The sequence below is a fragment of the Trachinotus anak genome, unplaced genomic scaffold, assembly GCF_046630095.1.
Source record: "Trachinotus anak isolate AG129_WGS33_773 ecotype Australia unplaced genomic scaffold, CSIRO_AGI_Tana_v1 ptg000014l, whole genome shotgun sequence".
NCBI lineage: Eukaryota > Metazoa > Chordata > Actinopteri > Carangiformes > Carangidae > Trachinotus > Trachinotus anak.
The window spans coordinates 6,770,687-6,798,076 of record NW_027273865.1 but is presented as its reverse complement, the minus strand read 5'-3'; the positions used below and the strand labels follow the sequence as shown (position 1 = coordinate 6,798,076).

The following is a 27,390-nucleotide window of genomic DNA, read 5'->3' as shown; positions in this document are numbered from 1 at the left end:
AAATACAGAAGTGGAGGAAGTATTCAGATGCTTTACTTAAGTAAAAGTAGCAATACTCAATTAAATACGCATGGAACACACACACACACACACACACACACACAACCCCCCACAACATGTACTTACAGTATCAAAAGTAAAAGCACTCATTATACAGAGTGCAGTACATTTTTATGGATTATTGATCTGTTACTCCTGCTGCATTAAAGTATAAGCAGCATTTTAATATTAATAGTAAAAGTTCTAGACAGAGCAAATTGTGACTACAGTATATACTGTCATGACTCCTGTCTCATCCCTCTTTATTTTTGCCATTCTGCGCCTGTCTCCTGCCACTCTCCTTCTGCCCACCAGATGTCCTCGGGCTTCCTTCCTCCTCTGTCTCCATCACCCGACTCCCCACGCCCACCTACTCCGCTGTCTCCCACTCCATAATCACCCAGTCCTGACTCCCACACCCGCCTCACCTGGTTCCCATTCCCCAGTCAGCTCCCAGCCGTCCCTCCAGACTCTTCTGTCACATTGTTGTCTCTGTTGTGTTCTGCTTGTTGCAGCTGTTGTGGTCTGGTTCCTGCGACCTCTTTTGTTCCATTTGCTTTTTCCTCTACCTGCCTGCCTGTAAGCCTTAAGCCACCACCGTCTCTCCCATTAAAATCGCTGAACCTGCCTGATAAAAACTGTCACTGTGTGAATTACATTATTATGCTGTTTACTAGTTTAATCAATCATGAAGTGACTATGATCATATGCAGTGTTTTATATTTAAATATATATCCTGTATGTGCAGTTTTAGCGTTCCTGAACACCAATAGTCAACTCACACAGGGGTTTTCCATTACTGTTGACTGATTAGACCTCTTCTCAGGACAGTCCTCTTCTGTTGGTTTCCTTATTTGGACAGGACCTACTCAGTAATTATTACTATTAGTACATAGAAATTGATAATATCATGTAATTTGAAGCAAAGCTGCATCCAGTTATACTAGAGTTTCAGTCAGTCGTAGAGCAGAAGCCCAGTTACTGGAGGTTACAGAGACTAGTGGGACACAGGTAAGTGAAAGAGACAGACATCAGCATGCTACCTCAGTGCTGCTGGAGCACAGCCTGTGGCCACAGGAGTCAGTACTGAGCACACAGCTGCTACCAAAAACAGTTTTGGGGCCCTACAGTTAATTTCCCTCTGTATGACAACTGAATTTTCAAATAGCCCACCCGTTTAAGTTTTATTAAGGCTTAAAGTTGTGTATAATTGAGGGCAAGGCCGCTTTGTTTGGTGGGGGCCCTCACAGTAGGCTAGCCGCTCAGTGTCTAGCTGCTAGCTGTTTGCTAGGCTTCACTACAGCCGGTGGGAGTCACGGAACTTGACCTCCAGGCCGAGTTTGTGATGGCGGGGCCTCTTGGAGGATTTTCTCATGCAAATATGGGAAATATAACATGACCTGCTGTGCGGCTGATTAACTAACGGAACAGGAGGAAGTCTGTGCTCCTGCTTTTTGAGGTGAGTGAATTTCTAGTATCATTTTCGTCCTGTGTTAGCACTAATTAGCAAGTGTAGGTGTCTGCGCTAATCATACCTGGCTTCTTAGCTTAGCTCGTTAGCTGGCTAATTAGTCAGCAAATTAATTACCCTCAGGTTAGCCAGCTACAGTGCAATCCGGAAAGTATTCACAGCGCTTCACTTTTTCCACATTTTGTTATGTTACAGCCCTTTTCCAAAATGGATTAAAGTCATTTTTACCTCAAAATTCTACACACAATACCCCATAATGACAAAGAGAAAAAAGTTTGCTTGAAATTTTTGCAAATATATTAAAAATAAAAAAACACATGTACATAATTATTCACAGCCTTTGCCATGACACTCAAAATGGAGCTCAGGTGCCTCCTGTTTCCACTGATCATCCTTCAGATGTTTCTACAACTTGATTGATGTCCACCTGTGGTAAACTCAGTTGATTGGACATGATTTGGAAAGGCACACACCTGTCTATATAAGGTCCCATAGTTGACAGTGCGTGTCAGAGCACAAACCAAGCCATGAAGTCCAAGGAATTGTCTGTAGACCTCCGAGACCGGGTTGTATCGAGGCACAGATCTGGGGAAGGGTACAAAAACATTTCTGCAGCACTGAAGGTCCCAATGAGCACAGTGGCCTCCATCATCTGTAAATGGAAGAAGTTTGGAAACACCAGGATTCTTCCAAGAGCTGGCTGCCCGGCCAATCTGAGTGATTGGGGCAGAAGGGCCTTAGTCAGGGAGGTGACCAAGAACCCAATGGTCACTCTGACAGTGCTCCAGCGTTGCTCTGTGGAGAGAGGAGAACCTTCCAGAAGGACAACCATTTCTGCAGCACTCCACCAATCAGGCCTGTATGGTAGAGTGGCCAGATGGAGCCACTCCTCAGTAAAAGCCACATGACAGCCCGCCTGGAGTTTGCCAAAAGGCACCTGAAGGACTCTCAGACCACGTGTCTGATGACACAAAGATTGAACTCTTTGGCCTGAATGCCAAGTGTCATGTCTGGAGGAAACCAGGCATCGCTCATCACCTGGCCAATACCATCCCTACAGTGAAGCATGGTGGTGGCAGCATCATGCTGTGGGGATGTTTTTCGGCAGCAGGAACTGGGAGACTAGTCAGGGTTGAAGGAAAGATGATTGCAGCAATGTACAGAGACATCCTTGATGATAACCTGCTCCAGAGTGCTCTGGACCTCGGACTGGGACGAAGGTTCATCTTCCAACAGGACAATGACCCTAAGCACACAGCCAAGATACCAAAGGAGTGGCTTCGGGACAACTCTGTGAATGTCCTTGAGTGGCCCAGCCAGAGCCCAGACTTGAACCCGATTAAACATCTTTGGACAGATCTGAAAATGGCTGTGCACCGACACTCCCCATCCAACCTGATGGAGCTTGAGAGGTTCTGCAAATAGGAATGGGAGAAACTGCCCAAAAACAGGTGTGCCAAGCTTGTAGCATCATACTCAAAGAGACTTGAGGCTGTGATTGCTACCAAAGGTGCTTCAACAAAGTATTGAGCAAAGGATGTGAATACTTATGTACATATTATTTTTTTATTTAATAAATTTGCAAAAGTTTCAAGCAAACTTTTTTCAATTTGTCATTATGGGGTATTGTGTGTCGAATTTAGAGGTAAAAAATGAATTTGATCCATTCTGGAATAAGGCTATAACATAACAAAATGTGGAAAAAGTGAAGCGCTTTGAACACTTTCCGGATGCGCACACACACACACCAGATGCTAAAGATGTATGCTTGCCATATGCTTGTTGTCAAATCGGCATGGAAGTCACAGCTCCACCCACACCTTTCCTCTTGCCCATTTTTTGATTAGCCGGGAGGTAGGCAGGGTTAGTCACTGTCACAATGCTGAGGTGGTCTTGCCCACTCTGCTCTACAGACACCTGTAGGTGCAACGAAATCTACCTCCATGTGCAAACAAAAATCCACTATGTGTACAGTGCAGGTAAAAAAAAAAAAAAAAAAAAAAAAAAAAAAATATTAATAAAAGATGAAGTTAACCTAAAAATTATCAGTGCTTGTACTGTCACTGGGAATTCATCTTAATTCTCTCTGCTCATTAAATTTGTAGTGCCAAATGTCTGTAATGCTACTGTAGTGCTTCACTCTGACAGCAATCAATAAACTGCTCAGCAACATTAAAGCTAGCTGGTATTTAAAATGTATCTGATGGTTCAATTTATTGTCTTGTGAAAAAGAGTGATGGAGCTAGTCAACAACAGCTAAAATAGTAGTAGTTACACTATAACGAAGTGTTAGCTCCATAGCTTTTACAGGGCAGATCAGTGTAGGTAAGTGCATTTACTGAACTATGGCATAATGTGGGGTGCTTGTACTTTCCATTTCATGCTACTTCACTATGACTTTTTACTCCACTACATTTAGCACTACACTCACACGGGCCATTTTTTACTTATGATATTTGAAGTACAAATTGCTTATAACATGTACTTAAGTACCATTTTCATAATAGAGTAATAATTGAGTATTTTACAGTATCATATTATTACATTTACATAAGTAAAAGACATAAATACCTCCTCCTCCACTGGGTCAGAGATAAAAATAAGGAAAAAACAGGACAAGAGGCTGGAGAAACATGGCTAGTCACAGCTTGCTGCAGACAGAAATGGGTGGAATTTGTGGGGAAACTACAGACAAAATGGGGATGGAACATTTTCGGCCTGATGATCAACAGGATTTTGATATTGTTATTTCCTAAACAATATGGTACCATTACTGAATAAGTCCAGGAAACTGCTTTTCATTGCAGCCTTTCAAAATAAGGTATAAATAACGGATGTATTGGAAGACTTAATGAAAACTATGCTGTCATACCTGTGAGCTGTTGCATTGCAATGCAGCTTTGCTTGTACATTGTTGACATCATAATATAGTAAGTTTTATAACCCTGTCCTGTCTCAGGAGCGACACAGGAGACATCCAGATGAACCTGTCCAAAACCTGCCCCCTGCTGTTACTGCTGGCCTGGAGGCTGACGCGCTTCGATTATTTGCGATAGAAGAAGGCCTTCTAAAGGTAAGATATGTCTTTCATGAACTGCATACAGTGAGACACACTTTGATAGTTTGATGTTTGTAGGAGGGTTTTTTGGTCTGGATTGTTATTATGAACACAATTTCTATCACTGTATGTGTTCATCTCTGTGATGAGGATAGCAGTGTTCAAGATTTGGTCTGCTTTTCTCCTGCTGCATTCCATGGTTGTCACTGCAGGTTTTTCTGCAGCCATTTGGCACTTAAGCATTATGTAGGCCAGTGGAGTGATGATTGCATCATTTAGCATGTAATGGTGTGTTATGTCTGTATGTACAGTGAAATTACATTTAGATGTATAGTGCAAACCATAATACCTGATTAGTAATTTATTTTTACAATACACTGTGTGTGTGTGTATGTGTGTGTGTGTGCGCGCGTGGGCATGTGTGTGTGTGTAAAAGAAGTATTTAGTAGTATAGAAACAATTTTAGAAGACAGTGTAGATATGGTAAATGATTATTCTGTACAGTGAACATTTTTCTTTGACCTTTGATTCTTCTCCCAGTAAAGTATTGAAAAGCTGTATCTGTTCAGGTCTCAAAATTATTCAGATGTAACAATTTGAAGAGGAAAATCCCTCTGGCGAAACTGCTCACATCTCATTCTGTGATGAGGGGCCTCAAACAGACGTTGCATTGATTGATCACAAGCCAAAACAGTTGGTGTAAAAATAATGTTGTGTAATGCTACACACAGCAAATCTCTGGTGTGACAGTATACAGTTAATCTGCAGTGCAAACCACAGTGTTTCATTACGATGAAGAGAGAATCTGTGGATTACATATCCAGATTCATGTCAAGACATAGAATGGGATATTGTGGTACATGTTTTCTTTTGTACACTTTTGTGTACACACCCTATAGTTCACCATCTTGTGTTAATCCAGGCCTGGTTTCATTTAAAATCAGGCGTGTGATTTAGAAACAAATTATGATTTACAATCAACATCTGACAAATGGTGTTTTGTAAGGCTGTCACAAAAATTAAATTAAGTAATTTAAATTTAGAAAGGGATGACAGACGCCAGGAAAAACATCACAGAATCAGAAGAAAATCAGTGCATACAACAGATAGTTAGATTACAGTTGTGACATGAAAAGAGTTGCCTCTTAAGGGATCTCCACAGCAAGAGTTGTTGTTGCAAGTAACAAAGAGCAGATAACAGTGCTGGTGAACAACAGATATTGCCACAGTAGGAAACCGATAGCAGCCAAAGTAAGTGATATGAATAAAAGTGAGGTTTATCAAAACAGTACCATCAAGCATGGAAACACTGGCTCAGAAAGTAACTGCAAGTATCTCCAGTTTATGTGTGTAAGTGAGTCACAGAGATGAAAATGGTTCCAGCTCACAGCCTTTTTCTGTTGTTTGCAATTACTGGCAGCAGTGATCTGGAACAAGAGAGAGCTCATGGAGGTGCAGGCTTTTGGGACGAGGCAGATCTGATGTTGAAGTGTAGTGGCTGAAACACAAAGTTTGTTATGAAAAGGTCCTCAGTTGATAGAAATTGGGATTTCTGCTTGGTGTGAAATATGAATTTTGAAGTCTCTTTAAGAATTAATGCGACACCATTATATGTGACACCATTATATCCTGAAAATACCTACATTTCTGAAAGAGAGATTTATTCACAATAAGGCGTAAGGCAAAGAAAATGCCTTTGAAGTGGATTGCGGTTCATTTTCTTTAATTATAGTTCCAGTAAGACAGCAGCCAGTCTGTCTGAAGTGACAGATTTGTCCTTGAGAATAGCAGCCATACATACAGAGGTGTACAGTAACTGGACATTTCACAATGCAGCCAATCTATTAGAAGAAAATCAAATCCTTCCTCCAAACAGAACAGCTAATGAGATGGCAATATCAGACTGAAAAGTGGGAAAGAAATGGCTGTTCAGTCTGAAAAGAAGGCAGATTCTCAAATATAGTGCTGACTTTGTTGTAAACATTAAACAAATGATTGTTCTTCATTATGTATTTATCTATTTTTTTTTTTTTTTTTGAGCAAAAAAAGATAAAAAAGTAAAAATGGCACGTCAAAATTCCCACAGTTTGAGGTTTTGTCCTTAAAAAAATATTCAACTGACAATCACATAAAAACTGAGAAAAGCAATTAGCAGTTATCAAAACCGTTATTTAATTCTCTGCTAATGAAACAAATAATTGACTAATCATTCCTGCACTAGACTGTATTCCTTAATACAAGGACTGACATCTGTGACCCCGGGCACCAATAGCTGAATCATATTAAGCCCGTTTCTTCTGTTTGGGTTATGGCCATGAAGTGTGGTATGAGTTTATACATGGTCGAAAAAATGCTGAATAAGTTCACACCTGTGGTAAAACCATTTCCTTCATCCAATTTAAAAATATTTGGTGCTCTAAAATTACTAAAGTTGTTGCACGATGTGTATAAAAATTTGAAACTCAAGAGCCTCATCTTGCAAGTAAATTATAAGCCTTTATAACACCTGCTTGACTAATGCTGCAGGTTTTAAGTATCTCATTTAAACATCTACTACTGCACTGCTGCAATTCTGTATTCTGTGGCCATCCCAAGACTTAATTTAGCTGTGAGACGAAAATCTGATCTGGACAAATTACTGCGAGGGTTTAAAAAGCCAATTAAAAACCTTAGACAGTATAGTTATTTGCCTGGATGATAAAAATCCATGAGGATTAAAAAAGAGTCTTGATTGCTGGGTAGAGAGAAGTTTTCTTTTTTACCACTTGAGAGAGCTCTTGCTGCTTTTATTTCTGCCGGGCCCTCTGTTCCCCATTCACCAAGTCAGCACAGACAGTTTGATCCTGCAGGACTCCCATTTTCCACAGGGTAATAAGAGTTAAAGAGTGAGGGCTAGGCTATCATGTTCACGGTCACTTGGTAAGCAGCAGATTTTCTGCAGAAGCACAGTGTGTCCCCCATGGCCTCCCCTATGGTGCAAAAGTGGAGAAGCAATTGTGTGAGGATTATCAGTCTCCTATTACTGCAAATGTCAGTGCATCAGCACCACTCAGCCTGATTATGTCAATAGGGAAACACACTGGTCGTGTTTACAGACTCCAAAACCAAGAGCTGAGAGGATGGAGTTGCTTCTGCTGCAGGCCAAGTGGGAAATAAAGAGATAATCAAAAAACACTGACCCTTAGTGGTAGTGCTGCTGTAAAACCTACTACCAGTACAGTAATGTACACATTCTTCGTAGTTCCTCTAAGCAATAATAAAGACAATAGACTGATTAAATCTGACCACAACAGCAGATTATAAATAATGGAACAGTATTTACTTAAGTGCTAGTAGTGAGTGAGACAGCAGTATTACTCAGCAGCTGTTTAGCTGACAGAATGGACATTTCTTAACATAAAAGCCCCTGGTGGACTCTTATAAACACACCAGAGAGAATTTCTAAGTTATCCCTTCAGTACAAATGAGCAGCAAAACATAAATAAATCAAATGTTAAAGTGAATAAAATTATAATATAAGATCAAAGAGTCTGCTGCAGTTGGTCCTCCAAATTTTCCTTTTCTTCTCTTTCCCAACTCTCCCGTTGCTTCATAATGTCTGGTAAAGAAATGGACTTGGATATAATAACAACCCTGAGAGGCTTTAGCTTTGCTCCACTACTGTCTGTGAATCTGACATCAAAGCTTGTGCTCCTAATCCTTTTGCCCTATGGAGGTAAACAGGGGCCTGTGTGTCGATACCTGGCCTGTTTTGATGACGAAGGACTATCGCGTGCTGTGCGGGGGCATTCTGAGCTGGATTAAAACAAAGTAATCCGTTCTGTGGAGGGACAGGGAATAACTGCAGAGGTACCAGAGGTTAAGCAAATAAACAATGTGCTCCTTTTATGGGAAATCTTTAGCAACACCCTCTGTGCTACAGTCCCATAACTACATGCTATGTCCTGTCTGCCTTGCTATAGACATGCAGGGGAATATAAACTGTTCATCCTGATGGCTTTATGTGCAGCTAATAATGGTTGGCTACCCACTTCTAGGCTGTAGCATTAGTCATATTTTCATCTGTAAATAGCACAACCCTCTGAATAGCAATATAAAATATGAAAGCAATGGATATCTAGAGGAAGTTGTCTATTATATGCTGTAATAGGCCATGTCCACTCTCTCCAGATTGGCTCCCAAAACCAAGTATCTGCTGTATGTTATATGTTTTATGACATTTGTGAATTTGTAAACAGGTTTAATGGCACCCCCTGTGAGGGAATGTGGAAATGCTTTGTTTGGCTTATGGTTCAGCAAGGCTGAATGTGGCAAGGCTGTCAGGCGCCACTAATGTCTCCCACAATAGGCTGTTGCATGTGGTGGGATCCATCATCATAAGTCACTGCAGTTTAACTACAAGCTTGTATTGTTGTTGCAGTTTGGCTTTGCAATTCAATCAGATTAGTCCAAACACTTCATATGAATCTAGTTTTAATTCAGAAGTAAAATAATAGTTTGTTTATAATAATATGACAGATCCCTGGTGTGATTGGCTATCACACAGCAATTTTCCACCCTGCCAGATGACAGTTCACTGATGTGTCTGCTGTGCTGCTGCCTGCCATCCTGCCATGCTCTGGATGGGGTTGGTGGTACCCCTAAAAGAAAATTAATGAAAGCAATAGCCTAGCTCTCTACATTGGCTCTACATTTAGTACCCCCTTGCAAGTGTGTGTGTGTCAGGTTTTGTGAAAAATGGGTGAAATGGTTAATAGTTGTGGCCATTTACACTAAGTTATCGGCCTGTCTGAAATGTATTGACTCACTGTCATGAATTTACTCTGGGGTTTATATTTGGTGGAAATGGTGAGATGTATAGATACAGATGGATGTTGACTGAGTTTGCTGAAAAAAAACAAATGCTCACAAAAGTGGTTTTAAATGTTGATTTTTAAACTTTGATACCTGAATTCGGTCGCAAAGTTTTTTACCAACATGATTTATAATATGTGATATAATAATTGCATGAAAAATGGCACACATACGTTTCTCATTCAAGGCACGTTTTGGATTTTGATTTAACAGTTTAGTCTACCAGCCTTTATCCAGTAGGTCACACTCACTTTTAAACAATCAAGAGCAATTCAATATCTGTCTAAATGTGGACATGAGACGATTTGTTTAACACACTGGAATTGAATGACATTCTAAGTGTAGAAGACTGTAGAACAAGACATGAAACAACCATAAAAACAAGACGATTTGTGTCTCAGGAGCAGCTCTGCCTTTTAAGATATGACAGCAAAAATTTGAATTGGCTTCACAGACACTCAGTCACTCACTCACTCTTCCATTCATGATTAAAACAATGATTGTATCAACTGAAGCACTGAGGAGAGACAAAACGAATAAAACCGAATAGCAATTTTAGGATTTGGGATATCTGGACATGTAACTGTAATGTTTTCCAAGAGTAATGTTGTGGACCGTAGCCGGAACTGTCATAATGAAGCATGGATGATTTATGGTTTACTTGGGCAAAAACAGAGGGATTTAAGTGGAGCAGGCGGCTTTGTTAGAAGTGTTCTGCCCCCTCTTATAGGCTGATAGAAAACAACACACTGAAACTTTCGAACAAAACTAAAACTAGTGAGGTGAGCCAGTCTTATAGATTTCCCCAGGCTAATGTACATTTCAGGCCTGTTGGGAATGTTTTGCAGATGTTGAGTGAAATTTGATTGTGGGTTTGGAGGGATAGTGTGTGTGCCTTTTGTTTGTGTGTTGGGTGTGGGCAGGGGAGGGTGGTCTAACACAGCATCTGTGCTGCTACTCACAATCAATCTCGTGTTGCCATGCAATTTAAAGGTGCAATCTATAATCTTGAGTGTAACGCCACCCCACCTGGCAGTATGTGTCTGAGGCCACTTTCCCATTCAGATAAATGGGAAAGTTGTCTCAGACTAATGGGAAAGTGGCCCCAGACTTTTCAACCCCACTGTAAGTATGTTATCTATGGTTAAAGAAATGACCATTCATCAATTTCCATCTGTTTTCAATCAATTTTTTCAATACCTCTTAACTTTTGTAGTTGCAGGGGCTAGAGCCTATCCTAGCACACCCTGTCAGTGTACTTCCTGAACAGGCTGGTACACCTACACACACAACATTCCCACTCACATCTTCATATACAGTATACACAATATAAAAGTTTACTTTAAGTGAATAGATTGTGAGAAACAAGTTACTAGTACTGACCTGTGAGGGAAATAATCATGTTACAGCAGACTGGGGTTAAAAAAAAACACAACTGCAGAATTGCAGACGTGTAGAGCCTGATATTGAATAACAAAATATATAAAATATACTAGGGATGCACCGAAAATTCGGCCACCGAAAATTTGCGGGCGAAAATGACCAAAAGTGCATTTTCGGTTTTCGGCCGAAACACCTAAATCACCGAAACAACACGGCCAAAACTTGTGTTCACGCGGCAGACGGCGCGTCCAGCACACGGGAAACGGGATCGCGAACAAACAGCGCAGCCACCAGCACGCGGTAACGGGATAAGAGCCAGCATGTCTGCGGTATGGACTTATTTCACTATCTCAGAGAAAGACCCACGAATAGCGATTTGCTAAACATGCAATGCTGAAATTTCAAGAGGGGGTGCATCTGCAAAGAGTTTCTCCACGTCGGGTTTAATTTATCACCTGAAAATATAATTGACATAATCATTTCTTTTGGTGTTTTGGTTTTCGGTTTTCGGCCTTGGTTTCCTCATTTTTTGTTTTCGGTTTCGGCCAAGAATTTTCATTTCGGTGCATCCCTAAAATATACAATATATACATCAAAACCAGCATTTAATCCAAATAAGAATAAGAAATCTATGTACAGTATACACATCAGAAATAGCAGGAATGTGTTAAGAAAGGTTGGAGGACAATAAGAACTGTGCAAAATGAGTGTGTACTAAATGCAGCAAAAGAATAATATAGACAGTATGTACAGATGGTAGTGCAGCAATGCGTTCACCTGTCACACAGTGGTGAGCTGTTGTACAGCATTACAGTGAACCGTATGCAGAATGCTCGATTTTGCAGAGATCATTATAAAAGCAAACTCTTGTGAATGTCAGAAGCATTCAGTTCCCAGCAAACAAGGCTAAACCAGCAGCTGTTTGGGAAGAAAAACAACATGGCTGAGTCATGGAGCCATGCCATGATCTGATGACAGGGCGTACTGCCAACACTGTTGTGCAAAATCCTATAGCTGGGCAAAGTTTTGATTATACTTTGCTCTTGGTGCAATAATGCAGCACCTGCATGCATCGCAGTCTGCTGCAGCTCCTGCTGCATGAAAAGGGGCTGCACTGCTGAGCCATGACATCCAGTTCAATCTAATACTGGCCCTTCCTGATGAAGCCAAAGTAGCTGAAAGGCAACTAAAGAAAACCCTCTAAAGTCATCCTCTGGGGACCAGAGATATGGGACCATTTGTTCCAAAAGTCACTTCCCTGTTCAAATCAGTGAGAAGGACAACAGCCAGAGCGCTTGGCTTTAGCTTCCTCTGAGCATCACATAGGAGTGTGTGGGGCTCAGTAGCTATACTCTCTTTGGCAACATTTACCCTATTTAAGCTGTTAAAATTGATCCCAGACGACGCACCTGTGTGTGGCAACTTGCAGGGGATTATATAGTATATCATAGTTAGTGTCTTAGAGGAATCTCATTACAGTTTGTCCATGAAAAAAATAGGAAAGAAATGATAGATGAACAAATAATGCACAGATTCACTTTAGGGTGAATGTGTGTTTTAGCTTTTTTTTTCTAATATTGTTAATATATTTTTTTATGGTTTATCTGTATTGTTGTATTTATTTTTTGTATTGAGCACCAGAATTAAAATACCAGCTGCATCTTATTTATGAGGCAAATGCATCTTTGCCATTGAACGGAATTTATGAATTCCTGTATAATGCTGGTATTATTCTTTTCCAACCACACTGACAGTGCATACACATACAGCTATTCAATCAGTATTATTCCTCTGCTCATCTGACAGCTCTGTCTGGGTTTATAAGCATGAGTAAGAGTCTCCCACTGTGCTCCAAGGACTAGCTGACATTTTGGATAGTGTTGAGGATATCTTTGGTAGAAAGAGAAACATTTGCTGGTGCAGAACTCAATGCACACTGAAACAGCTTAAGCAGCCACAGTGCAATTGAATATTCAGCTATCTCATGAGTTCTTGTTTGAATTCAATAACAACGTAGGACATACGCACGTGATTGTGTCTTCTACATGACAGCTTGAAATCAATAATCAGATAGATAATCAAATACAAACAATTTAACACAAATTACTATCCACAAAGTATTACATCATACCTGTACCATCTGGGAAAGAAAAGAAATATAAAATGTTTTCCCACTTGCATTTTTTGTTCTTTGCCCTGGAAAGCACACATCGACCTACCATCACATTTCTCATGCATTTTTTAGAGTCAACTGTTCTCATGCCAGGATGCACTTGAGAAGGCCTATCTGGTCTTTGTGAGAAGCCATCTGCATGTCTTTAAAGTCGTCTATTAGAAAGTTAAATGAGCACATGAATATCCCTGGAGATCGTTTACCTGCATTGGATAGAAAATAAGATTTTTATGGTGGAGTAGACATTACAGTACAGCCACAAAGTAGAATGGATAGCCTTGGTCCAAAGCTTATTTAACACTTGATGTCATGCGGCTACATCATTTGTGCAGGCGGGATAACTCATTTGGAAAATGAAAAGTCCCTCGGAGTGATGTGCAAGATCTAATCGGCCGCAATATTGTATGGTTTGTAGATTACTTCTTGTCAGCCAGTTCACCGGGTGCAAAAATGGTTGGTTAATGTGTCAGACTGGATTGTCTGAAGGACTAAGTATAGCTGTATAAGAGTCTGAAATTTGTTTTGCATAAAAAAAACCTTTCCATTACAAGGAGATATTGTTCACTGTCCATCTTATCTATGGATATGTCAAAAAGCCTGCAAGAAATACAAAAATATGGGAAAAAGCAGCAACCATGAAACAGATGATATTCATTGCTGTTTACTACCAAGGCTACAGGATATCATACAAAACCCCAATGAGCATATGTGTTCATGCAGTTATGCATATTGACCAAAGGATGGAGCCCAAAGACAGAGCTTTCCAGTCGTCCTTCTGGTCACTTCAAGGGATTCAATCTGTGAGGTTCATGCATGGAGACTGAATAAAACATGATGCTTTTCTTATGCCCTCAGCAATACAACAACATCAAGACTTCATTTCATCGCTGTCTGGCCAAAGTTTCATTTGATTATATTCTTTTTCTTTTAGTATTCAACAGTTTCAAGGGCTTATCACTTAGAGCAAGGTCTTAGTTTTTGTTGTGGTAACTGAGAGCTTCAAGGCAGTTTCCATTAATATAGGTCAACAAGGTATTAATAGAAACAACAAGGAAAAACATTTATGGCAAATTTACTGGGGTTTTTTTCTATGGTGACTCAACACATTTATATCTGGAGGCAGTGTTTTCATCTGGCTCAGATCTTTCTGGAGCTGTCTGCCCACTCACAGCTCCCATGTAAATATAGTTGTTTGTTATGAGCTATGGCTCCGGCTAAAGGTTGGAGGCACTGACCTCAGTCCTGCTCTAATTAATCAACAGCGTGGCGCAGCGTCCCACACCATTAACCTTACAAGAATGAGAGGTTCAGAGATGACACAGGTCGGACCTGCGAAACGAAGCCACTGATTTCATGAACTTAGTCCTTCCTGGTGTTTTCAGTTCAGCTGTTATATCCAGGCTAAGAATTTCATAATTTTAGGGGCAGGGCCACTTGGCCTTCAGTGGAACAAAAATCTTTAGTATGCAAAAAAGCCACATGCCAGGGCACAAAGGCCATTGAGTGATTTGATTCTTACAAATAAATAATTTGCCTTTCTAATAAGAAGAAAAACAAGAAAATAAGACAGATGACATTAAATTATTCCCTTTCCAATATAAATAAAAAGGAAATATATGTGAATATATCATTATATATCATATCATTTCAGAGAGCTCTATAGTTTCTGTCATTTTTATGGATGTGACCGTGTCCCGTTGACAAAGACTGGAGCTTGAAAGCAGCTTCCACCGTTCTGAGATCAGCTATGACATTGTCTGCATTATACGCATGTGCACGTGTGTGGAAACTAAACTTGCCCATTAAGTATTAAGAGGCAGCAGCAGCAGCAAGTAAACGAGTAAATTACACAGATTTATCATCTTTGATCTGCAGCAACTTTTAGAAGTTAAAGACAGAATATTATTTTACAAGTAGTGTAGAGAGAGAGAATATAATTGTGTGAGATGGGACATGGGACAAGAAACGCTGTTACTACTAAAATTACATAGTTGTCAATTGAGGAGGTGTGATGTTTCTCTGTTTGATATCCCTCTAATATCCACCATTGTTCATGTGTGTTGTGTTGAAGATGATGTTGAAGTCATGATAGCTTCATGTGTAGCCACAGTGAGGGGTAAAAAGAAGTACCTGGGACCAAAGCAAGTAGAGTTGAAGAGAGTTGAGTCAGTACCATGCGGAGGAGAAACACTATTTGAGCTACAGCTAGCCAGACTTTCTTTACCAGCCTGAATAATATCTGAAATTCAAGCAAAAACTTTCATGATAAATACTCAAGGAGAAGATTACATTTCACTCAATGAAAAGAAAAGTAAGAAAAAAACAGGGTTGGTTGATGTGTGTGACACGTTGTCCTCTTGGGGTTGATGTACAGTACGTTGATGCATTTGTACATGAGAAAGTGTATCTGTTATAAGAGAGTCAAATGATGGATGTCAAAAATCCTCCAGAAATCTCCCTTAAAAATGCTGGTGGTGTGGATTGCCCTTAAGAGAGGAGGTTGTGGTGGATGATTAGATGTCCTGTCTCCTACCAAATACTCAACTGTGGTTTCTTTTAACTATGATCACAATTTTCCCCTGCCCTCAACCAAGTAGTTCTCCCCAAACCATAATTTTTTGACCTTCACCACAAACTTTTCCCAACATTAACCAAGTAATTTGGCATCTTCGTTCTGCTGAGTGGGATTGCCAGATCAGCAGATTGTTTGAGGAAATGTTTATATTACATTTACTATCCAAGATGATTAGACTGTCTTAAAATGTATGTGCACATGATGGAACCTATGAAATGCTCTACTAGTGGAGTTCAAAGTTCACTTTCTTTCCCATGAGCACCTGGGCAGAGCTTATGGAGAAAGGCAAAACATTATTTTTAATTCACTCTCCAATCTGCTTCTGAATTCAAGCCATAGCCCTTCCAGTCACAAGTCTACTTTTCAAAGGTCAGAGAATCTCCGGGAGAAATAACCATCTGTTCCACAGTTGTCTTGTACTCTATTTGGGGATGTAGAGAAAGAGAAAATACAACTTGCCATGTGCAAAGGAGAGAAAAGTAAACTGTCAAGGGCAAAAATACCGAGCTGTAAATCAGTGAAGCATCAGCCCGTGCACTTCTTCACTTGCTGATAATGAAAAAACCCCAGTTATTCATCACGTGTGCTTATCTTTTGCAGCGTACTCATCGATGATTTCATTTTGCTTCATGGAAACACTGTATCAAGCAATCATATGTTGTGACAAAATGTGTGAGCAGATGGTAATTTCTACTGGAGAGTGCCAGAAATTAATCTGATGACAAATGCTGAACATTATATTGATAAAGGGATGTAATAGACAGAAGGAGTTGCATGATATTTTTGAATTTCAAGCTAATTCTGATTCAGTTTCCAATATCGAAAATCCATCATCTAACTCTCAAAGTCTTCTCTGATTGGGTAAAGGTGCTCACTCACCAGGAGCTTTGCCAGACACTGTAGTTGGGAGAAAATCAAGTGGGCTCAGGTTCAGTATTTTTATCACTGTCACTCCCTGATACACGTGTTCACAACCACATGCATCAACGGTAAACCATATGTGTTGATGCTAGGGCTGAACAATTAATCCAAATATTATTGAATTGGCAATATGGCCAAGTGCAGCATCCAAATGGCAGGAGCTGCAGTTTCTTTGAGGGTAAAATTTGTCACACTATACAATAAATTAAGCCTTGTGGTGCTACATATTCTCCAGATGTAACGGAACACGCTTGTTTTTTACAAACCCAACAAAAATGACATTTTATATTTTTTTTTCCCAGGGAAAATGAAATCACCACAAAAATGACCACTTCAACTGAAATCATGACTCATATCGCAATCACAGTATCTGCCAAAATAATCACGATAGGATTTTTATTCTTTCTTGCATTTAGCCCTATAGCAGATACACTATGCCATATATAGAGATACACACCTAAATGTAAAAACGCCAGTATAACAGTGTGGCACAGCGGCCAAATAACCACATTCAGTCACACACCTGCAGGAGCACATCCCCTCCTTCAGGGTCTCAGAAACAGCAGGATAGAATTTGTGCCGACATGCACAATAAACCAAAACGAGCAACACAGCGGGGACAAAGACCGTAAATGTCATGACTGCACGTCAGCACTGAAATTATTTCACTGTTCCATTTAGTCACTTCTGTTACAGGGAGAGCATGAAGAAGGTTCAATATGTGTCACCGCTGATGCTCTGATGCCTGGTTTTATCTTTCTGACACTTGCAGAAAGATATCACAACAGTTTGTCATGCAGGCCTGTAAGACAATATTCATCCTGGGAAATATCCCACTGGGACATAACTATATGTTATGTTATCCAGTAGGCTATTTATACTGTAGGCATATTGATTTACAGCTGAATTAGCAACAACATCTGTCTTACCATGTGACAGGGAGAATAGCGTGGTGCAGCAGGTCTGAACAGGGCCTGGGTCTGTTTTGAAGCTCTTTGATTGGTTGGGCCCAGGCTCACCTAATAGGCACACTGGTGGATATGCATTTGCCACTCATAAAACCATATGCATAAAAACAGATGCACATACAGAAATATTTGTCTACTTGTTCAATGGACCCAACTTTAAAGTTATAAAAAAAAAACAAACGTAGTATTTGGCCCCAGAGGAGCCCTTTATTCATCGCTCATCCCAGCATGTTGGCAATGTCGTTGGTGAGATGAGATCATCTCTGATGGTCTCCTGCTCTGCTGAGTGATAGGTTTCATCTGCGGGGGATGTCACCTTATGTGACAGGAGGTGACAACCTGGAACTAATTTATTCTACTCTTAAGGGGAATTCCATTTCTCGTCTGCTTGTTGCACACGCCAATAGTACATATTGTATAGTTAGCAAATTATAAGACGTCTTATCGGCCGACCAGAGTGAGAAATGAAGTGTATTGAATCCATCTTGGTGGTGTAGCAATAATTTCAGAGTAACGAAAATCTGACAGGGATACTTTGAATAAAGTATGAGGTAGTCATCTCATTCTTTCAGTGACAGCAAGCAGGGGCTGACGGCAAAACAGGTAAGCACGTGAATAAATGGATGTCACTTTAATAAATGTATCAGACTGTGAAATCAATTATAATTGATCCCCCATTTATGAAACTTGGCAGGGACATTTATTAAGCCTCTGAGGGTTTGGGGTTTGATTAAATGGGCTGAGCTGCTGGGTCTGGTTGTTTTCATGTCAAAACAGCACTTAGTTTTGTAAAGTGCTTTAATAGTGTGTCAGGTAACATTTATTTGCCAGTTGTGTCTTGTCAGTTTGACAACAGGTGTTGTCTTCTACACGCAGGGTATAAAGCAGTGTTGGCATTCTTCATAGTCTCAGGTGTAAAAACATTATTTCAGCTAATTATGAGAAAAAATACATAAATGATAATAAATTACCTCTTAAATATGTCACATGAAGACTCACATATTGTACATATGCACATTTTTAATTACAAACAGGTCGAACCCTTTGTTGGTTGTTCTGACAATCAAAGCCTGAGGCTATTTTTTTTGTCACTACTTCTGTGACTTGTTCCTGCCACATGGGTGACATTTTAGATATGCGACTCAGCAGCCTTTTAGTCAGCTCAGCCAATCAGAAGTAACGTGTTGACACAACAAATAGGCCAAGATGGCTGTGTAGCAGCAAGTTATGGCCGACTAGGTTATTTTGTTGTAAGCATCATCTATGATTATTTACTTCCAGACAAATGTATTTTCTGTGCTTAAACTTTAAAAAATTACAGTCAACATGAGCAATGACTTGGCTTTTAGTGGTATTAGATTTGCATTAGTGCATTAGATTGCATTTGGGTCTCTCTCCCTTCCTCTCTTCTACACACACACACACACACACACACACACAAACACACACACACACACACACACACACACACACACACACACACACACACACACACACACACACACACACACAACCTACAATTCAATTTTGGTAATCAGATTTATTTTCACCATAGACAATGCTGTTTCCGCCAGAAGCCAATGTTGGAACCTTTCATCAACATCTTGACACAATCACAAGTCAGATGTCTAATTTACATTTGGCCACATGCCACCAAGCTAATTAAAGATTTAAATCCGTTTGGATGGTGAACACAAATCGATAGTTCTTCTTTTTAGACACTTTAGTGGAGTCATCAGTTGGAAAGTTTAGCACACAAGTTGGTTTAAGAGGCAGCTCCAGGCCTGAAACCTACAGTGACTTAGACTCAGTCCATGTGGAAATAGCTTCACCTTTCCTTATGATTTCCCTGTTATACAATCACTCTGCATGACGCAATAGAAATGATGAGAGGGGTAATTTATTTCCACTCTCTTTCACTTTAATCGTTGGTGAATGTGTTATAATGACAACATCTCTGTAATTATGGCATCACTGACTGTGGTTAGAAAAATGTCAGATGCAGACTCTTAAAAATTAAAATAATGAATTTAAGTGGAAGTGCTCTTTCATTAATTCATTTGTCATTCATTCATTTTCTCTGCATCTTTCTGTAGCAACTTCTTTTTAATTTTATGCCATTTTAATTGTTGACATCATGCAAAAGTGATACCGATAAGGAAAGCTGTAAATATCCTTTAGTATAAAATCTGCATCACATAATAATTTTGAGGTTGTAATGGCTTTATTTGAGAAAGCACCTTGAGAAATATACAGGTGCAAAAAAATATTCACTGATTGGAAAAATGTTGAAATATTGGTGGGGAAGCAGGTGCACCAGTGACAGCTTTGGCTGGAGGCATTATGTTTTCAGTTTGCCTGACTGCACATAGGTACGAAACTCCCATTCTTGAGAACTTGATATATGAGGAACACCTGGAGGGACTTTTGTTACATCTGGTACAAACGTTCAGTTAGACTCAAGGATGTACTGAGTAGAATATGGTGGTCAAAGGTCAAGGTCACTGTGACCTCACAAATGGCCGTAACTCAAGAATTCATCTGCTAGTTATGGCAAAATTGCTTAACAGGGTAAGAATGAGTTTGTCCTTAAAGTTGTCTTTGAAAGTTCAAAGGTCAACTTAACAGTAATGATCATAATAATGTTCTGTAAAAACACTTAATACCTTCTCATTAAATTCCATCAAAGTCTTCTTTACAAATATGAGTCTGAGCAGAAGTGGGTGTAAACTAATCTGACTGGTTAGCAGAGACGTACAACCACAAGGCAGTCATTCTCTCATTTCATGAGACTTAATAATTCAGTGCCTTAAAGCCTGGAAGTCCTACGGGCTGCACTGCAGATCTTTGTAACCTGGTCATTTCATGTCAAGTATGAGTCCAGCAGTTAGTGTGAAAGCTAATGGATTTCATATTGTGTCCCTCTCACCTGGGAATCGTCTCACTTCAGCTCCGCTCTCAGATACAGTTTTGGTTTCAGCTGTTTGCCCTTTTAGACTCCCAGAGCAGGCTGCCACTTCTGTTTGATCTCTGTACAGTGTTTGAAACTATAGACAATGTGAGTGGGATCAGTGCGACCTCAGCACCTGCAGTTATTGCATTGATTTGGATCAAATTGTAGTTGTGTCTTAGGTCTTCACACCAAAATAACATAGAGTGGTGTAATAAATTTGTACTTCAACACCCCAAGCAGAAAATTGTCACCTGTAATGCCTGAACACAACTGGAGATGAGGAAAGGTTGACAAAAATATCCAACTGATGTCAGCAAAAGTTGTAAAAGCACACTGACTGTTACATTTTAGATGTCAAAAGGTTCTGCTTCTTCAGAATGGATAAATATTTTAGTCTTGCCACTTCAGGTCATCTGGTTTCCTTCCTTGGATTTTACCCCAGTGGAAGATTTTCAAATATAAATACGATCAACGTTGATTCATTCTTTGATGCTTGAAAGCTTGTGGAAAAATACTTTTTTTTAACTTGGGAGCAGGACGAAATGCAAAAGTCTTATCACTCCATTATTTGTCAAGTTGTAAGTGCATACCTCTCCTGGTCTCATTGTGTTCATGATCTCATAATTACAGTTATGAGGGTGCTTTGCTGTATGCTGTGCTTTTGCAGTGTCTGATGTGACTCTACAAATTTTAGTCTTTTATTGTATCAAATAAATATTTCCTTATTCCCCAAAACTGCCCTTGGTATTCTTGCATTCACTTTATAAAATCTTTGCCACTTAAGTCTCTGATGAGCATATCTGGTTTAAAAGCCGGATGGCAATGACTCACACAGCAGCTCTCTGGTTTCCTGCTTTAGAAATCTCAATTAAACTCTAGTCTGTTTTAGGCAAATATTCAAAAGTCATCCTGAGTTCCCCCACACTGGCTGCATAGACTTAACTTAAAATAAACTTTCTGTTTGAGTTGTGATGACAGCACAGTGGTGAATAAAGTGCAGCAGCTCTTTAACTGTTGCACCTCTGTAGATAAAAATTGCGAAATATTTTGTTGATTCTCAGGACTTAAATGTGTTCTTCACTTCATCAGTTGGAATCTGAAGAGATAAGAGTGCAGAGATAAAAAAGAAAAAAAGAAATATGTCACTGTCTTACTGCATAGTCACTTCACAATAGGTTTCTTTTATTCCATTTGGACTCGAGCCTCTAAAAGTTTTGGTGAATACCAAAACATGTAAAGAGTAATCTTGGAGCACATGCCAACAACAGAACCATTACTCATGATAAATGATATTCATATCACATCCTGTGCTCACAGCCCGTAGCTCACCCCAGATAACACATACTCATTTAAGACTTTGAGGAAAATAGAAATATTTTCTAAAAATATCTCAAACTAGTATTTAAGGCTTCCCATACTTTTATGTGTCAAAGATGCCTCAGTGGAAACATTTTAGATGAAGAGCTCTGAATTTTTTTTGCTGTGACCTAAAAAGAACCAATAAAAGTCACACAGAAGAAATTATTGAGTGCACCTGAACTTTTATCTGTTGTTTTTGGCTTTGTCTGGTTCCAGCACGTGCACCTTGTTTTCAAATTAGGCACCTCTTATTTGAGGCACAGTGAACTATTCAGGTTTGGGATGCAACAATCAAACTTGAACAGGCTCCTCATAAGAACAAGAAAAGCAGACATCAACTTTCTTTGTCTGTGTCCTTGTCAATGACATTAGCCTCCTTGTCACTTTAGCCCAACTACCACTGCTTATATATGGCAGGTGTAAAACAGTGAGACTAATGCTTCACATAAACTTCTCTCACTTGTTAACTGTGACAGTCACTGCTGTGTGAACTCTCCGGGAAGAACTACAGAAATGTCAACAAGTCAGTGGCAGAGTAGCTGGAAAGATGCCACCACTGACAGTTACAGCTAAATAAGATCCAATATCAACACTTGTTCAAGGCAGGAATAGTACATTGATTGACTGATTAATTGATTGAGTTATGGAAAATTAGACACAAAGAAAAATCCAAGGGATAATATGTTAAAGTGAAACACTTATTTTTAACATGGTCCAAAGATGCTAAAGGACAAAGAAACACAAAGAATCAAGAGACATTTAACATGAAACTAAGAAATAATAAAAACAAGACTAGTATATGCCTGGACCGTGTATGGTCAAATCCTGACTGACTGTATAACCATGATGAATAAATAAACACCAAACACCTAAATTAAAGACAAAGACTGTGCTGTGATTTCAGCTATATTTATAGTACCAGTCAAAAATGTGTGTCACACACTTTCCCATTCATTTGAATGGGATGGCTTTCGTACGTAGCCTTGTTTTCAGTCGCTCCCTTTTGCCCTGTTAATTTATTGCATTGTGTGTTAATATAAACTCAGCACTTCCTGTAGTTGTTTCAAATTAAAAGCCTTCTAGCATTTCAGTGGACAGAAACCCTTTATTTCTTAACCGGGGTTTTATTGCTGTGCTACAGTATTGTCATTTTTGGTTGCTAGCATTTCTGTTGTTTATATGTTAATCAGATCTGCTAGTTTCTTTCGCAGTTACTGATGGATTCTCTCTGTCCCTCCCTCTCTCCTGCTGTTTCATGTGTCTCATGTTAAGTTTTCCTCCATCTCCTTCAATAATGGTAATGTAATGGAAGTAAGTGATTTGCTGTAATGGAGGCAGGACTCAGTGTATTGGAAGTGCTCCTCCGCTTCCCTGCAGTTCCCAAACAGCCGGGGCTCGAATACTGCCCATAACAAGAGGTGAAGCCCTAAGCTCCTGGTTGGCATCCATACACGGTCCACTCATGTACCAGGTCCCCGTCTAGTTTGAAATTAGTTTCTAAATCTAGTAACAATGTGCTAACACTGCAGCCTGTAAACACCTCCCAAATAGAACCTGTTTGCACCAGAAACTCCAACTCATGGCATTGGGCCAACCAGTGGTGGAAATATGATCACTCAGTCATTGAGGAACATTCCAGATTATAGGGCTGACTCCACTCTAGCGGTCCAGCCAAAAACAAATCACCACAATTTAAAGATAAAAAAAAAATAAAATGAAACACCCACACCAAAAACAAGGACAACTTAAGTAATAATGTCATTGCAGATTTCATTACAAATCTGTTCCATAAAAAAAATCCTAACCTGACCTCTGTAAGCCTCTCTCATGTTTGAAAGCTGGATGTGTACAGACGGAAGTTCCACAACATGATGCCAATGTAACAACAAAACAAAAAACTTCTGTCTGCTTTATTCACTCGATGCACAATAACATAAGTGCACTCAGGTCACAATCACAAGATGCTTTCTTGATCTTTCAGTTCTGTCAACATTGCATGAATGCTGTTTTTCTAGTAGTTTAGTTTTTTTATGTCAGAAAATAGACAGATGTGCATTGCAACCAAAATGTCATCTTCCTGCTGGTTAGTCTGACAACAGGTTATTACGATTTGCATTTTTTTTTTTATTTATTACATTTTCTGTCAGTTGGCCAATAATTTATCTAGTCCTTTCAGCATGAAATTCAAATTACTTTTAGTTATATGGCCCAAAATCACATGATCATCCCAGATGCCTCAACATTCTGTACAGTGTACTACCATTAAAAAAATAAAAAATAAAAAAAATAATTCCTAATTTTATGCAGATTTTCAGGACAACCTCAAGAACCCCTGAGGTTATCCTGAGCTGTAGTTTGGGGAACCACTATTTTAAATGCATCAAGGTCATGTAGGCTTCATGCATTGTCTCCCTCACAGAGATGGTGGACAGTTTCCTTTATCCAGCACTCCACAACAAACTGTCCATTGACATTGTATGCCTTTGCCTATCTCATTAATGTAACTGGAGCATGCAGAAATGCATTCATCCCATTTTCACAACATTTGCAAAGGACACTCTAACGATCTAAGCAGTGATATTGTAGATTGCTGCAGAAGGTGGGTGAAGATGGGTGTTACTTGAGACTCCTTTAACACAACCAAACAGGTCCAGGAAGAAAAACACACTTCAAATGGGCTTTTATGGTTTCAAATATACCCCTCAAGGTCAAAACAGACCAAAGCTTCCAGCGACATTTACAATAATATGTTCAATTTCCAAACATTCCTAGGTATTTCTATTCTTATCTTTAGCCGGCACCGTATTGATTTAGTTTCACACAGAGAAGCGCGCTGAGGCTTATGGAGTAAATGTTACCTCGTAGTTCTGTAACAGAAACTATCAAATTCTTACAGAAGCCACACAAAAATATAGCTTTTATTTAATCACTTGTGAGGCTGTTCATGGCACACATACTAAATGTAGCATTTTATTAGAGCTCACATGTGACATTCTCATCTGTGGCTTCCTGCAGGGTTATATAACTCAAACATCCCTGCAGCCAGTGAGACAGAAAATGTCGTCTTCAGTTCACTGAGGCATACCAGCCCCTGACAACCATTACTGTGGCCCCGTGCTTCCTCTACATTGTGAGCATGAATACATTTCAATGACTCCCACATGCTCAATCTTTCATGACAGGGATGTGTGTGAAATCTTAAGCCAGCCTCCCTACCTATAGTGTAGTGCACGGTGCACAGCTAGCAGTGGTATCAGGATCCTAAGCTGACTGGCAGAGGAAGAGGCTTTTCATTTTTACACGCTGTCACAGCTTTCTTCACTTGCATCCTGCGAGATTGTTTAAAAGGAATAACCCATCTTCTGTGAAGAATTGCACAGAACAAGCACAGGAGTGAAATGGAAAAATCGAGAGTTGAGGATTTGGTTCAGTCCACAGTAAAAAGTGGAGAAGATCCTTTTAGTAATGTGTGAATTATTGGAGGTTGTAATGATCAGATTAGATAATTCCCTTTAATTCAGGGTAAAGAACAGTATCACACTATAGGCACTAATCATCTTTCTATGCAGAGTCCCTTGTAATGCTGTCTGCTGCCACATATATGGTGCCAGCACTAAATATGCAAGAAAGAGCAGAGGCTAATGATGCTTGCCAATGGGGGCTTGAGTTGATATTATAACAGATTGCACTTCTGTCAGGCTCTAGCCAGTGGGAGAAAGGAGAAGCTTCTTTATTCATGTAGAAAATTACGAGCACAAAGAGGAGAGGTAAACGTCATGGATGGGAGAGAGTTGTTTACACTCTAAGGGAAATTTTACACTTCAAAGGACTGACTGTGTCTCAGTTTTGACAGTGAAAGATAAAGGCTATTTGAAATACATTTTTTTTCTCTTTATAGTTTCCAATCCAAGAAGCCATTATTGGTCCTGTAGTATCTCAGTCATATATATTTTTCAGGAAGCTTATCTGAGTGCTCTTGTGATGAATTTGCAAATTTAAACAATAGTGTGTCCTCATTGGTGAATGTTAACTCTCCCTTTCAGTCCTCACGTCCCACAGGCAATACACATCAGACAAGGTGGATGTGTGATTCTTATTAATAAGAATGACAAATGTAGAGGGAGGAAAGATTAAGTCCTGGAATATACTGTTGCTGGCATGAAGGATGGTGCAGCCTCTGACAAGAACAGATGAAATGGGTCCAGATTTATTATCAGATGATACGTACATATCATGAATTCATTTAAAAATGCAGAATGTTTGAATACGCCCAGCTCTTGCTGCATATTTCCTCTGATGCAAGAGACTGTCACCTGTAACTTTGGCCAGACATGTCTCTCCTTGGCCCATTTATTTCAAAAGGAGTGTTGGAAATTCACCAAAACATTATACAAATCAAAAAAGTTTAGGGGCCTCTGCTGTTAGCTGTCACAAAGATGAATTCACCTCAAACAGATGATGTGTACTAGCTACAGTCTTTGTGTCTCAGCTCACAGACAGAATGTACTCTTCGAATGATTATGATCCAAGTCTGAAAGTACGTACGCTTTGTATGCAAACCGCTCTCTCTCAGAACCTGTAGTGCCGTAGCAAGCTGTTACCTGGATGATTTGTCAAATAAGTTGTCGTTTCCCTTCTTTTGATGTGCAGTGTTCTGTCGTCTTCCTGTGAGAGCCCTTCTCAGATCTCCCTTTCAAAAATTTTCCGTCTGAGCGAATAAAATGGTTGGAGGCATAGCTAGCATAAACATCCTCTTTGCTGAGATTAAAGCAGTGTTTCTATGATGAAAGTGCATACTTAGATGTTTTGCTAATTTTCATCTATTTCGTTCTCAGCATTGTCAGCTCCCATTGTCGGGATTGTGTTGGTGTGGCACATTTGGATGTCTGGATGTGATGGAGAAAGTGTGGAGAAAACACACAGTTGCTATATCTGCAGAAATACTTAAATACTTTAAAAGTTAAATAATGGTAACATTGCATGGCTTAGTGTATTGCGCTAATTGAGTTTTATCACAAAGTGCTTCAGGTTGTGTGTGTCGCCCACTTGTGCTTTCATGTTGTAGAGGTGCTAATCTGGTGTTAGTCCCCATTTCTCTGATTAAAAAACTTCATGAGAAAGCAATTGTGAAAGCACTCTCCTTCCCCACAGGGATCTGTCAGGTTCTGACCTCTTTCTGTGTTTGACCACTCACACTGATTTCCACCACAGTGTTCTGCTAGAGTGTACAAGCCAAACTTAATCTCTTCCCCTCCAGTGTTTTTTTCTTTTCCTTTCTTTCTGTTTCATCTTAAATCATCTTGTGCTTGTGTATTTGACTTAAGCAAATGGAGGAAGAGGGCAATGAGCATGTTATAGTTCAGTGTTTCCTGAGTGTCTACAAGATCTCATTTTTTATCTGGCACTCTTTTTTTGTCCTTGAGCAATTTCAGCGTGAGGCAATAAAACATCCAGGTACACATGAGAGAAGTAAAAAGAAGAGAAGAAATTGCCCTGTGCTCAGCGAAGCATAGACAGGACAGAAACAGAAGCACACCGTCACTGCCTCTTTGTACGAGTAATGTGTGATAGATAGATGGATAGATAGACAGACAGACAGACAGACAGACAGACAGACAGACAGATGACGTAATTCA

The 27,390-nt window shown here is 39.7% G+C and overlaps 1 protein-coding gene across 3 annotated transcripts in view; it reads left to right on the top strand.

The window, feature by feature from the left end:
- The first annotated feature begins 846 nt into the window (after positions 1 to 846).
- nectin1b (nectin cell adhesion molecule 1b) overlaps positions 847 to 27,390 on the top strand; it is a 139,220-nt gene continuing 112,676 nt past the window's right edge. For 2 of the 3 annotated variants that reach the window (XM_071497224.1, XM_071497223.1), the window contains exons 1-2: positions 1,073 to 1,498; positions 4,470 to 4,583. The gene's annotated coding sequence lies outside the window, so the exon portion shown is untranslated. Of the gene's footprint in view, positions 1,051 to 1,072; positions 1,499 to 4,469; positions 4,584 to 27,390 lie in introns of those variants that run through there. The other variant, XM_071497225.1, reaches the window with a different exon arrangement.